Source organism: Crocodylus porosus, unplaced genomic scaffold (assembly GCF_001723895.1).
Source record: "Crocodylus porosus isolate Cpor-Errol unplaced genomic scaffold, CroPor_comp1, whole genome shotgun sequence".
In the NCBI taxonomy this organism is placed as follows: domain Eukaryota; kingdom Metazoa; phylum Chordata; order Crocodylia; family Crocodylidae; genus Crocodylus; species Crocodylus porosus.
In genome coordinates, this window is record NW_017728886.1 from 180,594,689 (window position 1) to 180,610,721 (window position 16,033).

Sequence of the window (16,033 nt, forward strand, 5' to 3'; positions counted from 1 at the left end):
CTTTCTCTAAAAGTGCAAAGTTTCAAGAAGTTAAATGAACGGAGGATATCAAACAAGAATACACTTTTTACAGAAAACAATGCTTAAATCACTGACCAGTGATTCTAATCAAATCCACCCTGAGAGGCAGTAGCATGTACAACTGCTATTCTGTAGAACTGCTGTGCAGGGTGAGGTGTATTGCCACTTCTACTGTAGCAGCAATTATTAGGCCGGCCTACAACAAAGCCGGCCTACATACATAGTTCCAAAACCCAAAGAATATACGGTTTCCTCAGAGTCTTGCAAATGTCAATTGTTACTAGAAGATGAATTCCTAGATGTTGAGACATCTACGGACAAGAGATGGAAACAGAGGGGAGGACCAAGGCAGGCCCCCAACAACTATGGAGGAGCAAGTTTTATGAGCGACACAAAAGCAAACCCCAGAATACAGAATGGCATGATCATCTTAGGCTTTAGATCTAAAAGACCTGGACATATTAAGTAAATAAAGAACAGTGACCTTGAACAAAATAACTGCAGTAATAAACATCAGTCAGAGCTGGATACATAACCCATGTGTAACAAACAGACACCAATATGTTAATCACAAAAGTGTGATTTCTCAGGTAAGAATTATTAAAATTAATCTTTCCATAAATAAATTGACAGCTGTCAAATCTGACAACCATTTAAGCAACCCCCCACAAAAAAAACGCAGGATGTTATTAGTTTTAAATAATTTGACTGTAAACTGCAATAAAAAATTTATCTGCTTTCTACAAAATACATCAGAATAATTCCCATCAGTCTTTTCTTGAAGGAAACATCACACAATATATTGCCATAGCTCAAATATTATTCAAGTAGGTAAGGTTTTTTACTGGTTTAATTAATTACTTGTAATCTAAAACAAGGGTATCAAACTCATCTGCCCCCCCCCAGCTGCTGGTCTGCAGGTGGAAATGGCCCACAGACCAGCCCCACCTGTTAGATCCAGTGTGCAGGACAGATCTGGTGTGTGCTGCACATGGGGTGTGGGATGGGTTCAGATAACATGCTGTATACAGGGCTGGCCCCAGCCCAGACCCACATGCTGAGTGCAGTCTTGCACAGCACAGGGACAGTTCAGGGAGCGTGCTGTATGTGGCAGCTGAGCCAGACTGGCCTTGTATGCTGGACCCAGCACATGTGGCTGGTCTATGGGCTCGATATGGATTGGCTTCAGATCCAGGGTGCAGAGCCAGTATGGTCCAGGTGCCTCATACAGAGCATGGCCCGGATCAACCCTGTGTGCAGTAGCTTCAGCCATGTGTAGCCCATGCCAGAGAGGCTCCACACAACAGATGTAGAGCACAGAACCAGGGCTAGCACATGCTGCATGTGGCATGGATCTCAGTCCCATAGGAAGCACTGCAAGTTGGATGATAGGGCTCTGTGGACTGAATCCAGCCCACGGGCTGTATCTTTGACACCCATGAACAAACAACGGTGTCAAAGTCAAGCTACAATATCTGAAAAACAAGAATTCAGTTGTGCAATAAGTACAGCCGTAAGTAATCTAACAAGGTGAAGTGACCAAGGAAAACAGAAACAAAAATGTTTGGGTGCTGACAGATGTGGAAACCCCCTCCCCCCACCAAAAAACCTGCTTTACTGGAAGAGGAATCACATCAGTTTGATCTGACTCACCTAGCATTTGTATATCTTGTGTGGTTCAGTGGGGCTTTTTGGTGCTTTTATCTAATAGCTGATTCAATCGGCTATTAGATAAGAGCGCCAAAAAGCCCTGCTGAAACGTGCAAGCTATATAGACGCTGGGGAACTGGGTCAAACTGACATGATTCCTCTTCTGGGCATGTGCTGCACTTAGCGTGGGGCTGAGCCAAACTAAAAGTAAAGTGGTTTGTTGGTTTTTATTTTCTACATCTGTAAGCATCCACAATATCAGCCTGGTCTGTTGAGGCACCTACAAATGTGCCGGATGTCTGCTCCAACACATTAATTAGCATGTGTCAGAGCAGACTCGATTAATCTAGTCTGCTAGAGCGTGCTAAGTAGCACACTGCAGCATCCTCTGCATCATGGGTACTCAGCATCCTGGGACTTCAAAATGTCGGCAGGGGCACTTTATCTAAAGCTCACCAAATGAGCTTCAGTTAAAGCGCCCCTGCTACCATTTTGAAGTGCAGGACGCTGAATACATGTGACACTGTGGGTGCTTTCATTAGAATGGCTCTCTGAGCCACTCTACTTAAAGTGCTGTCCTCTGAAGCGTGTGTAGAAAAACATCCTTTGAAATCTAAATAACAATTCAAACAGTCCTCCTGGCTCTGTGTAAAGAATGGATGCATAAAAATGAAACGGAAGCCCTCTCTTGCACAGGTAGAGAAGTTTCATTTTCCAGATCTGTCTCTGCAAGTAAGTCCCACAAAGTAAGTTTCAAATTCAGAAGCAACATGTAATTTAAAATTTATGAGAGTTAACTATTAAAATAGGTACCTAGTATAATTTTGCTGTCAGAATAAAGTTTGTTCATCATTGTGCTAGGTTTTAAGTACACTCAAGGGCTATTTTTGAGACGCTTATTTTTCAATCCTGATCACCTCTCTCAGTATGCAGGCCTGTATTTATACCCAGGCTTACTCTTCTTTATGACACTTACAGAAAGTACATCTTATACACAGGTAAAACAAGCCTAGATTCCACAAGTCAGCACAATGGCGTAGATGAGCATCAAATCAAACAGGTGACTCATAAACCCTGCACAACTACTAATTAAAACTTTTGTACAGACCCTCCTTGAAGATTCATAGAAGATAATAAAGGCTATATTAAATAACAGCATTTATATTATTCAACTAAAGAGTTCTCTAATGTCATTTCTTCTAAAGTTAAAATAACTAAAAACTTATTTTTTATTTAAAATGTGTTTTGCAAAATGATTACCTGTACAACTTCAGCAGATGATCAATTAACATGCTTTCCTTCAAAAGAATAAAGCCTGCTTTACAAATGTTACACAAGCATACCAAGTTTAACAAAACCATATTAAAATGACACTATTCTGTCTGCAAAGTCAAGCCCTCAAATTTAGGAAATGCTGGAATTAAGGTTTCCTAATTCAGCTGTCTTGTGCATATGCATAATGATCATGCATATGCTTTAATTACATGATCATGCATACTATTTTGTTCATGGGACCCACTCCCCTCCTAATTAAGTGCACAACTAATTCAGTATTTGGGTTTTGAACTTAACTTTGCAAGCAGAAAACTGTTATAAGGTTGACTAAGGTAACGGAATGAAAGGTATGAAGTTGTTGTTTTTCCTATTAAAGAAAATCAGTTGCTGTCCTTTTGTTTTCTTACCTATGCATACACATAGCTGAAAGAGCACCAAACTGCACGCAACTCTTCAAACACCTTGTGCCAGATCTGGTGTCTGCATACAACTTGTTTTATTTCTACTGGGGTTCTTTTGATATTTTTTCTGAATTGAACTGAATTGAACATTCAGCTAATTGAATGTTCTTGTTTTTACCAGGGTGACTAAAATGGTTTGAAAGCAAATAAAGCTTTAAATATAGAGATCAGTGTGTGTGTCTGAGATTGTTACATACAGTACAATAATTAAGAGGCTTAAATAAGTTGCATTATTTTACTTAAACCAGTTGAAAAGTTTAAGAAAATGAGACTAACTCACTGATTATTAACAGGAATACATTTTGCCCACTAGCAAGATGAAGCTGCTTTAGACTTATCATCACTCAGAATCATGGGCCCTTTCCAGGACTTTTTCAGAAACTGTAGATCATGTAAAACGTATACACCTCTGGTGATGGTGTTATGGTACTTAACTAGGTAAAAACAAATATGGGAATTATTGTCAGATGTTCTTATTGTATTCTACTTTCCTCCCTTTTTCCGTAGGGTGTTTTAGGTATAAATATTGCAGACCAAGCCACTTCCAGGCATTTGGCAAATATACAGCAACAAATTACTGTTGCTGTCAAGAGCTGTAGTAGCAAAGTGTGGACATGAGGTCAAACTTAGAAAAGTATAATTTCCAGAATGAAAATGTTTTATAACATACAATAAAAAGTCATAAATGTTACCTTCTAGTAGTCCAGGTGTAGCAAGTATTTTAACCCATAGTTAATTTTGTGTCACCCTGTCCTTAGTTATTTATAAATTTTATCAAACTATTTGAGTGAAATTCCATAAAAAAAAAAAAACCCACACCCTTCCCCTTAACCCCCCCAAACAAAACCAAACCAAACCAAACCAAAAACCTCAAGCAGGCAACAGACACAAAAAAATTCAGTCAAAACAGTTCAACATATTCTGAGAACAAAGCTTGGGGAAAATACATTAGTTTGCCTATTTAAACAAACAAACAAACAAAATCTTTAATTTTGAAGTGGGAAATCACTGTATTTTCTTGCATATAACATGTCACCAACTAAGACATACCTTGTTTTTGGAAGGCAGAATGTAGAAAAAAAACATTTTTCCAGAGCAAAGGCCCACTGTATGACATAGTGTAAGTCCTCCTGGAAATATAAGTGTCCAGGAAGCATGGCATCAGTAACTTCTCGGTGTGGCAGACTGTCTCCTACAATGCCTCATTTCCTAGACACACAATGTTCCTAGGAGGACTTCCTCTATGTCATGCAAGATTAGGTCCTAGACCAAGGATGCTCAATCCCAACAGAGGCATGTCATCTGGCCTACAAGACTCCCCACAGGTCTGAAAATTTATTGTGGGGGGAGGAGGAGTGGTGACAGATAATTGCCAGCCTGCTGCTGTCAAATTTCCAAACCTGGAGGGGGTGCCACAGGCTGGATGGCAAGGCCCTGAGTGCTAAACCAAGCATGGAGGACTAAGCTAGTTGGCATGAGGCTGAGTGGGGCACTGCAGAGTGGCAAAGGACTGACTGGGCCTCTGCAGGATGACACAGGGCCAAGGTCAGTGGTGTAGGGACAAGCCAGCCCACTGACCGGCCCCACACACTTGCACATAAACTAGGAGTTGGGAAGGGACAAAAATGGGCTAGGAACTGGAAACAGAAAAATGCTTGGGTCCATTTTATGAAAGCTGCTCTACAATCCTTTATCTGGGAGAACAATATTAAAAAAAAGTCTACTTTTGTGTGATCCATGGTTATTCTAATACTGGGGAACTATAATTCACAAAAACTATAGTAAAACTAAAGTATCTTCTGCCATTAGGATAACACAATGCAAACCTTAAAATATGCATTGAGAAGTACCATATTTACCTAAATCCAAGACAACCCTGAATTTAAGATGACCTCCCCCCAATGATTATATAGAAGGAAAATGTATAAATTTCTTGTAACTTTCCATGTACAGGATCTAATTATGAGAGGATCATTTTAAAATCATCCCTCCCACCACCACAGTGGAGAAAGCAATGTCAGCAAGCAGTAGGAGGAAGGGGAGACAAGTGGCCTGATCCCTGTTCCTGGCTGCCTCCCCACCTTGCCCTCTGCCATCTGGCCCACGCACTACTCGCTCCCCTGCTGCCTGCCTCCCCCACTCTGTGCCTCCCCTGCTGGCATCTGCCCCACCTAACCCCCTTCTGTTTACCTTCCAGCTCCAGAATGTCTCCAGACCCACTCTAGCCCACGGTACAGAGTACATGGTTGCTCTAGTCCCAGCTAGACCATGCAGCAGCTGTTGTAGCAACAGCAGCTCCCCCTCAGGCCCCAGAGCCAGGGCCAGAGCTGTTGCCGCTGTTGCATGGTCAGAATGGGCCAGAGCAACCACATGCTGCTCTGTCTGGGGCTGGGGCCCTGCCAGAACAGGGGCGGGGGTGGAAACTCTGACTCCAGGTCAAGGCTGGAGTCAGAGCTGCAGCAGCTAGCTGCCCCACTGATACCTCACATTGGAATCCAAGATGAGGGGCTTTTTCCCCCCCATGTAAAACGGCAGGGGAAGGGATTCATCTTGGATTCAAGTAAATACAGTGGCATTTTTCTAGAACTGATACTGTAAGTAAATTTGTGTTGCTTCCTCTTCATTTTTTTCCATATAAATATTGCAAATGGCTCAAAAGCTGCATTTAACAACACAAGATGTCATTTACCTTGACAAACCTAAAACACAAAAAGAAGCTGAAAATAACTGCTCTGATCTCTCCCTGGACTGATAAGACACAAAATTAGATAAACTTGAAGAAGTCATTCATGAAAAAAAATGAAGACATCATACTGGTATGGATGATACAATGTAACATTATAACTTACTGCAACCTCTAACAAACATTTAATCAACTTCATGTAATTAAAATGCAATTAAAATTTAAAGTGCATTGTACAATAGTGCTAGAAGAGAAAGAAAAGGTTAAAGCTTACAATCTGGTATGATTGGGTATTGCTTCTATGTATTGCATAAGAGTTCCATTGAATGATAGGAACTTTTGATGCCTTGGAAAACCAATTAAGCCTCAACTCTGAAGGAGGAGGCACTGTGGTAAAGAACACTGTGTATTGTGTGTTTCTGAGCCAGCAGCCACCTGATGTCAATGAAAAGATAACTGCTGACTTCAACAGATACTAGTTCAGATCTGATGTAAGAAAATCCATTTGTGGCCCATGTCTATGCTTTTCATCAGCAGAACCCGTGCAGTTATGCTTACAAAGGCTTAGGGCAGAATCTTATTTAGCTTTACACACCTAAGTGCCAGTTACGCAGCTGCATAAATGCTATTTTTGGCATTTACACACAATTTTGGATTCTATTTCATCAGACAGGAAAACAGAATCACCCTGCAGGACAAGCTGAAGGAGACTGCTTTATCCCATTGGCTAAGGCACTTGCCCAAGAAGTAGGAGACCCAAGTTCGAACCCCTACCTCAAGCAGGTTTGAACCTCCATCACTTGTTTCCTAGTACAGGGCACAGGGCAGGCACTAATCCATAGAATTAAACAACTCTTCAACTTGCACGTTGAAATACCCACCCTGGACAGTCAAGACAGAAAAATATGAGAGGCCTGGAGGAACAGAAGGTAGAAGGTATAAGGCTCAGGGAGACAGATTCTGCTCTAAATGGGAGGGGGCCTGGTTTCTATGGTTTCTGGTCACTGCTCCCTATGGCTGCATGTACACACCACAAGATTTCCTGTTTACGGTGCCACAACTGCATTTGTATTTGCCCAAGTAGGATTTCCCACTGGTTTAAAAGTCTTTTCAGCACGTTAGAGTAAAACTGCTCGTACATAGTTTAGCTTGTGTCACCACTAATTATGTCATTCTATCTATGGATTCATGGCAAGTAAACACCAAGTGACTCAAAGACTTGTAATTGCTTCTTTTGCCACCAGGTGGTGTTGCCCATTTCTGTAGTTCAGGCCTTTGGCCAGTAGGTGCTGCTGTTATTTTGCAGCTGTTGTCTTTTTGGCTCCTGCTCATCCCTCCCTCCCTTCCCCTGCTCCCACAGCTTACTGCAGGTAGCCAGGGCATGTTGTGGGGGGTCATTACTATTAGTTACCCCAGCACTTGCATAAACAATACAGAATACTTAATACAGAAAGAAAGAAATGGGGGAGCAACCCATATTGCCAATTACTGTTGTTTACTACCCTCTGCTAGTGGTCGTGCCGTACCACCGCCAGCAGTCCTGTATATGCTGTATGAGACAGAGATATTCCTTGCTGCTCTTTATCTACTATTAAATGTAAAGTGCAGTTTTGGGACTCACCTAGCTTCATGTGCCTCCTTGTCTGGGCTGAACAGCCCTATTGAGCATGCATGCTAGACATGAAGATGCACAGAGCTGAACTACCAACTGTGTAAGGGCTAAAAATGGCATTTAGGTATTTGGAAAGCAAGACAGATTTACACCTTCTAGACTAACCAAAGCGTGTGCATGTGTAAAGTTACCAACAAAAGGACCTTTTTGCTGGTGATCCATTCAGGGATCTGGTTGGAATGGTACTAGCAAAAAAGGAAAATCTCTTTGACCGGTCAAACTTTATTTATATAAGCGGGATTTGTTAGTATGGGTCTACTGGTACAGTAACAGGGTAACAAATTCATCCAGCAAATAAATACAGAATTCCATTTGTGATTATGGTTCATTGCATAAATTTCAGACTGTATACTCTCCTCATTCCACAACAGCTGCCCCCCTGCCCCGTGTGAATTAAAAGTACTGCAGTAAAATTATAGGAAAAAAAACTTTCCTTTATGCCATGTCTAAACTTTTACTTATTTATTAAGTTTTCAGTGCCTTACTTGGAGACAAGATTGCTATGTTCTGTTTCTCATCCTAGTGAATAATTTATAGTGAAGACTTGGGTGAAGATGTATTTAAATCTGTAAGCATAGTTAGTATATTATTAATTATGATTAATACAATCACCTACAGTGCATGGTACTTGTGATGCATTATTCAGCCTTTTAAAAGTACTCAAAAATGAACAAAGGAAACCAGACAATCTACTATATTTACTCAGCTACTACAGGCACTCCTCCCCCCACCGCCCCAACTCAAAATCAGCCCTGCTGTTTGTCCTGCCACACAGGAATGCCCTGCTGTCTCACCAAGACTGAAATGCCACACTTCTTGGACACTACATTTTCAGGAGGACTTACTCTGTGTCATATAGTTGACCATGACTCCAGAAAAATCTTTCTGCCTTCCAAAAAACAGTATTTCATTTTACCTTATATTTTACTTGCTTACCAACTGACTTGCACCAAGTGGATAGTTAGAATTTTATATAGCTTAACTGAGTGCAGAAGACTTTCCTTCCCTCAAACTACATGTAATGGAGATCCAGATCACAAGTAGTGAGGGAGGATATTTGCTCTTACATGTTTAAACCCAGCAGGAAGCGGGGAGGCTACAAGCCGCTGCTCCGGAGTCCATGAAACTTGTTGCATGTGTGTACCTGCTGCTGGCAACAAGCCAAGCTGGCGCTCCATAGACCCTGGTGCAGCTGCCTGCAGCCTCCTGGCTGCCTGCCTGCCACAGCCAGCTTGGGCATAGGCTGTAGACAGGCCTCTGCCACTGGGAAGCCTGGACTAGCTGTGGCAGGTGGCAAGGAAGCTGCAAGCAGCTGCACTGGGGTCAATGGAGCCCTGACCCAGCCCACTGCTGACACTGGGTGCATATGCACCTTGGGGTGGATGGCAGGGAAGGAGCTGGAGCTGTGCTGTGCTGCACCTGCCATCAGCAGTGAGCTGGGCTGTGGCTCTGCAGATCATGATGCAGCTGCTTGCAGCCTCCTGTCTACCTGCCACAGCCAGCCTGGGATCCTGGCGCACTTGTTTTCATCCTCCTTGCTCAGGGATGGCCTCAGACCACAGCTTAATTATCCCGATTAAGCTTGGGGAAGCCATTAATCCATGCTTAATAGCATGAGGATTAATGGCTTCCCTGGATTTAATCAGGGTAATTGAGCCATGGTTTTCGGGCATCTGGCAATCTGTGGAGACAAACAGGACTGCTGGGGCCCCTTGGCCAATCAGAGGTGGGGGGGAGGGGGACACCATGCTTAGCCCATGAAAATGGCAGCCAACTGCTGGATTTGCCTGCGAAAATTGACTAGCTGCCTCCTCGAGTTCAGCAGAAACTTATTTACTATCAGCCCTTCCTCACAAGTCGTTTCCCAGGCCTCTAATCATTTTTGTCACTCTCCATCTTTCTACATCTTAAAAAAGAGCAGACCACCAAAACTGGACTGCACAAGTGCTGAACAGAATGGAAGAATCACTTCCCCTGATCTGCAAGCAACACTCTTGTTAATACCATGAAGAATGCAGTTGTTCATTTGGGTTTTTTTGCAACAAGAGCACACTGTTGGCTCATATTCAGTTTATGGTCCACTGTCACCCCGGGGTACTTCTGTGAGTACTGTGGCTTAGCCAGTCATTCCCCAGTCTGAACTTGTTCATGCAATTATTCCACCCTATGCGCTGGAATTTGTAGTTGCTAAATTTTATCTCCTGAATGTCATTTCCTCCAACAACTTTCTAAAAGCATCTTTAGATCATTTTTGAGAAAAAGCCAAACAAACCCTATCATCGCGTAATCTTTGAGTTGCTATGCAAATTCAGAGAACTCTGAAGCCAGATTGCTGGATTAAACATTTTCAGAAGTGCGCCATTTGTTCATTGTGAAAGATCTTATCAGTTGAGATTACTTTGGAGAAGACAAGTAGCAATATGAAGAGCCCTTCTTACAGAATTTGTAGAGATTAAAACTTCTAAACAAGAATATATTAACTAGATTGAAGTAAACCAGTGGGTTTAATCTAACATTCAGTCCCCCTTTACCGTATTAGGAATTAGTGCTTATTTCGTCTCTAGCAGACAATGTTCTTTGGGTAAATCTGATATCTTTTATTAGACCAACTCAAGTAGTTGGAAAAATTTTTCTTAGCAAGCTTTTGGGTATAAATACCCTTTGTCAGGCTAAGGAAGCATCTGCAGTTGGTATACACGCTTCCCGGATGGAATGAATAGTAAAGAAGCCAGAGGCTACAACCTATAGCCTTATTTCTTCTCTGTCATTATTATTTTTAGCCCTTTCAATAAGAAAAATTCTTTCTGCAACTAGTTTTTAAACACATGAAAAATATCAGGCTGGTACTGAGTAACTTAATTTGATTCACAGATTGAAATATTAAATATCAACATGAGAACAGATGGAATATTATTGTGTATGAAGAAAAATTAAGTGTTTTTATACCCTTCCTGGATTAATGTTACATTTGTTCCTAGCAAGAGATACAGCACTTGGCTCATAATATTAGATAGAATAGATTACTAGAAATGACCATCTTTCCCCATACAATCGTTATCCTACATAGTTACTTCACAGGTGCTATTTAATGAGTCCTGCTCAGTACTGTCCAATAAACTATATTATTTTTCCTGGTTTAAAGAAAAAAAACACTAACCAAGAATTTATGAGCTTTTCTGGAATGTGAAGAGGAAAAATACTGTTACCACTAGGAAATGGAAGAGCATAACAGCTGAAATGCTTAACTTTGAAGGTGGTCACTGTTCATCCATGTGTTCTGTTCTAATAATATTAACATACATCAGTTTATTTTAGATGTAACATGCAAGCTAATGGGGGATGGAGAGGCTTGTTAAAAATGATAGTTACAGTATTGAAGAAAGATCAAGTAGAATACAAACACAAACAGTTAAAGTTAATGATCAGGTCTATTAAGGAAAGTTAACTTAAATATTTACCCTACATAGATTTTCTGACACTGACTTTTAAATTCCTTCAATGAACCAAGTAAGCTAAAAACACACTTGTCAGTATCAGAGTCATTGTCTTCCTTTCCTTGTGTAAAAATGAGATCCATGTTAAAATTGATTTGAAACATTTAGGATACTGTTCTTGATGATAATTCTTGCCACAATTGTTAACATTCTCATGCCTCTTCTTTCACTTGCGTGCAGGCATTCCTAAACCATTCTTCATATTATTCTATTAACGTAAGAGCTCACTCAATCCCTGAGAGTTCCTCTCTATTAGAACAGCATTTCTGAGGGATATGTTTTTGTGCAGGAAGCCTGTGGTCCTGTTGCTGAAATTGAGATGCAAAGCAGGAAGCAAGTTTACGTGCTACACACAGGCACATCCAATGGAGAGTTACCATAGTACCAAAAATTGTCCTTTGGATTTTAGGAGATGGTATAAACAATTTTGACATACTCAAAGACAACCACAAGCAATGCTTAGTGACATTTCCTTATTTACACAAAAACCAGCACAGGTTGACTATTACTCAGCTAACATTTGCTTTTAACTACTTCACGCTAGTTATAAGAGAAGTACTTTGTAGCTGTGTCAGTCTGAGACAAAAAGACATACAAAAAACTAGAACTCTTGGTTCCAAAATGATACCCTTTGTAAAAGGTATCATTTTGGAACCAAGAGTTCTAGTTTTTTGTATGTTTGTTTTAAAACACTTGAACACCAAACCTTTACTTTAGTCTGAGTCAAGGCCATGCATTCCTATAAAGGGAGACTGGAAAGTTTGCAGGTTTCCTCTTGGTTTACTCATTTCCTTTTTCATTGAAAAAAATCTTAATATATTGTTTAAGTCAGGAAAACAGTATACATTAGAAGAATACAGATGAGACAGATGATCAAAAAATAATTTTTATGGCTTGCCTGAGCAAAACCAATTCAATTCAAAGTCACTTTCCCATCAACCGAGCCCATACTACTTCCTTAGCAGAAGTCCTGAAATACTTGAGGAAATCCTGCAAAGATTAAAATTTCCCCAAAACTCTAATGTGAGGGAGGCAACTAGACTAGGGGAACTTTTTCCACTTTTATGAAGGTGCCCAAATATTCTATGAAAAACAGATCTCTCATTTCTTTCCATGAGATCAGTAAAGTGTTTTTGGATCCATTGCTGATATGTACCAGCATGTAATGGGGGTAGGGGGAAGAGATTCATCAATACTATGATTTGATTTTACTTTTCAAAAAGTTTTTGTGCCAAACCTAAGCAGCTTTATTCTGTCCTGAAAAGCTTAAGATAGGTATTTTTATAAAATAAAAAATTAAAATTAAAAGACCCATGAATTCTTATACAAATAGTAAATATGGAATATGTTGCAGTCACATTTTATAATTTCCCCCTCTACTTTCTGCAGTATGAAAAACATTACTAAAAGGACAGATGAGGCCCCAAATCTTTATAAACATTTATACATGAGCAATCCCTTTGACTGTAATAGACTACTCAGCTGCATAGAGTTAAGTACATGTGTAACTGTTTCCAGAGCTAAGGAAATCAAGAAACCAAGCATAAACAACCTTTTTCATTTACAGTAACCTGTGATGTTATCTGAGCAACAGTAAATTACAATATTCTGAAAAAGAAGTGCTATTTATATTTAAAATAAAGTATTGGGAAAAGTTGGTGGTAAACATTAGGATCTAACAGGCAGAAATACAACGTGCAAGAGGAAAAGAAATGTGATAACGGAATAACAATGTTGAGAGACATTCCCATCATGATGGACTGATATAAATCAGCAAGCAGGAAGACTCAGTTTACATCATCAATGTTAATCTTGTTTTACATTAACACTTTTAATTGTTATAACTGTTGAGCTTCTAATTATTTTCCTAAGTTGATTTTCATTGGTTGGTAACCATTAAAACATGTAGCTATACAACTAAAAATAGCTTTTATACTAAATTTGATTCTTCTTTTTGCTAACCAGGATACTTACACATTTAAGCAACTATATACATGTACTCAGATACTTGTTACATTTTATTGTGTTATAAAATGGTGAACTGCATTATTTATTTACTAGATGATGAATTTTTTACTTGTGGTTTACATCAAATTGCTTTGGGACAAAAATTGAAATTGCTAAAGTTCAGCATTTTAAATCTAATCTAATTAATTGTAATCTATTTTTAATAATTAAAAATAATATATTAAATATTCCGGATATACAAGAAAAAGTTTATCAGAATGTATTCTGCATTTCAAGGCAACATTTTAATAAGCACAGAAAAGATTCTGTAGTTACTAAGCTGAACCAGTTGTTTCAGTTCACTGCATACTTCAATATTTTAGAACTGGTAGACTTCAACCTCTCTCACTCAGTTGTTATTCACAGATTAGAGGAGGAAAACCAGTGTCCCAGCTTTTTCAGCTCTCAAGCACAGTGATTCTCAACCAGGGTGCCACAGCATACCAGGGTACCCTGATATCCTTTTAAGTGTGTCATGCAATATCAGCTCTGTTAGACTTGCAAACGCAGACACACAATTCACAAGATATACTCAGAGATTTCAAACAGGAATCAATACAGTCAAAAACATTCTGCCTGTTGTGGCTTTTCTGAGTACTCTGTAACAGAAGAATTGTGCTATTATTTTTTGTATTTTAAAAAAATAATTGAAAGGTAAGAGCTGGCATTTTCTGAAGGGTGCCTCGAGTCTACTGTGGAATGTCTTGAGTCTAAAAAAGGCTGTGAATCATTGGTCGAGTGGGTTCTCAAATCTGAGCAAACACATTATTGAACTAAAACTGAAATTAAGAACATGTTCTTTTTTAAACCTGCAGAGGTGGCTACAACTCTCAAGAGCTGGTTTATTACTTCAAAAACTTGTAGTTCCAGTTGTTTAGCCAGGCATTTCAACCAGTTTTGTCTTTCTTTACACCTAGTTAGCAAACATACAGGTTGAATATAATTTTATAATATTATGCAATATGCCAATTTCAAATAGGTATCTAAAAATAAAACTATACTGTACATTTAAATGTTAAAAACTTTTTTTTTTGTAGAGATGCACTGATATATCAGTCTATATCAAATTGGCACCTATAAAAGAAAATTGGTATTATAAGCAATTGGTTTTTGGCAGGTGTAGCTGATAATACCACCAATAAATGCCACATGCATGCAGCCACAGCATTCAAGCAGCCAGGAATGTAGCCTATCAGCCTGGAGAGCAGCGTTTGGCTGGTAAGTCTATGGGTGGAAAGGGGCATGGAGGGGAACAGATTGAGGCCCCTATGGCAAGGGAGGGAGTGGGGCCAGGGCAGCACAGGACACAAGGGAGAGCCTGGAAGGAAGGCACCGTTTTGGTATAGCTTCTCTCCCAACTATATGGTATGCTCAATAAAAGACCAAGATTTTTTTAGGGTGATCTCTTTTATTGGACCAACCATGTAGTTGGGACATAATCAGACAAGCTTTTAAATGCCAGACACTTTTCCTTAGATCTCACATCCTCAGGTCATACATTTGGGAGCTTGTCTGACTTTCTCCCAGCTACAGACTTGGCCCAATAAGAGACTGCCCTAAGAAATCCTTGCCTCTCCCATCACTTCTAGGCCATCATAGCTATTCCATCACTCTTCGACTACCAGTAACAGACACTGACAAAAGCTTCTTGCCTGTCATCCATTTGCCAGACCATCACAGTCACAACGTCACTCCATCCCTGCTGGAGTCCCCCGCTGAAACCCATGCACCAGGCGAGGCGCACACATGCAACATAGCTTGTTGGCACTGGTGTGCTGCACCGCCTTGGCTGCACCGACACAGCCCCACTGCTATATGCAAGGCCTCCTTATTCCAGGATGGGCATTTCTGCAGGGAGGGTTGCGGTGCAGGGCCATGTCACTTGGCTCACAGGGCTTCCACCAGCCTAGAAAAAGGGCCACCCTGGGAGCTATTAATGCTGCCACCGCCAACCCCATGCCCTGCCTCGTGGGGTGGGCCCAGGGCCGCCATGCGGCGGGGGGGGGCACGGTACGTCCCAGCCTGGAGAGATGCTGCACCAGCCCATGCCCCCAGCCTCCTCGCGTGGGTGCCTTGCTACAAGCGACAGCGCCTCCCGTGGACGTGGACGTGCACGTGGACACACACACACGACGGGAGTCTGGGGGGAGCGGAGGGGGAAGGAAACGTCCGTTAACCGCCCCTTTCCAGCCCGGAAGTGGCTGCCCCGGGCCCACGCCCACCGCCCGTTGGGAGGGGACGCGCCCCCCGCGACACGCGCGAGCTCAGTACTGACCCGGGGGCTCGACCCCCCTCGGCCTCACGCGCGCCCCATGGTGCCGCCGCCCGCGGCTGTAAAGACAGGCCAGCAGCAGCGCGAGCCTACTGACGCATGCGCACCACCCCCCACCCCCAAGAGTGAGGGAAGCAGCTGAGGCCAGGAGAGAAGACTGCGCCTGCGCAAAAGGAGAAGCCGCCTTAGGCTGGAGTGTGCGGCTTTGCGAGCGGGGGAGGGTAAATACGCATGCGCATTGACAGGGGCGGAGGGAGCGAATACGCATGCGCATTGACAGCGCGCCGGCGGTGGAGCCTGAACGTTAGCCAGGGCCGGGATGCGCAGGGGAAGTTCTACCGTCTTCCAGCCGGCGCCCGCCCGGTGCATGCCGGGAATTGTAGTTGTGTAGCTGCAGATGCCCGGCTAGAGGGGCGGGCCAGACTACAGGTCCCGGCGGGCCGCGCGGCAGGCACGGTTGCGGGGCGGGGCTAGTTTAGTGGCTAGGGAGAGATCCTT

The 16,033-nt window shown here is 41.8% G+C and overlaps 1 protein-coding gene across 1 annotated transcript in view; it reads right to left on the reverse strand.

Annotated features, from left to right (window-relative positions):
* The window catches only part of RALBP1 (ralA binding protein 1), a 41,889-nt gene extending 26,245 nt beyond the window's left edge, over positions 1–15,644 (reverse strand). The window contains exon 1 of the mRNA XM_019546012.1: positions 15,539–15,644. The gene's annotated coding sequence lies outside the window, so the exon portion shown is untranslated. The remainder of the gene's footprint in view (positions 1–15,538) is intronic.
* Positions 15,645–16,033: the final 389 nt, after the last annotated feature.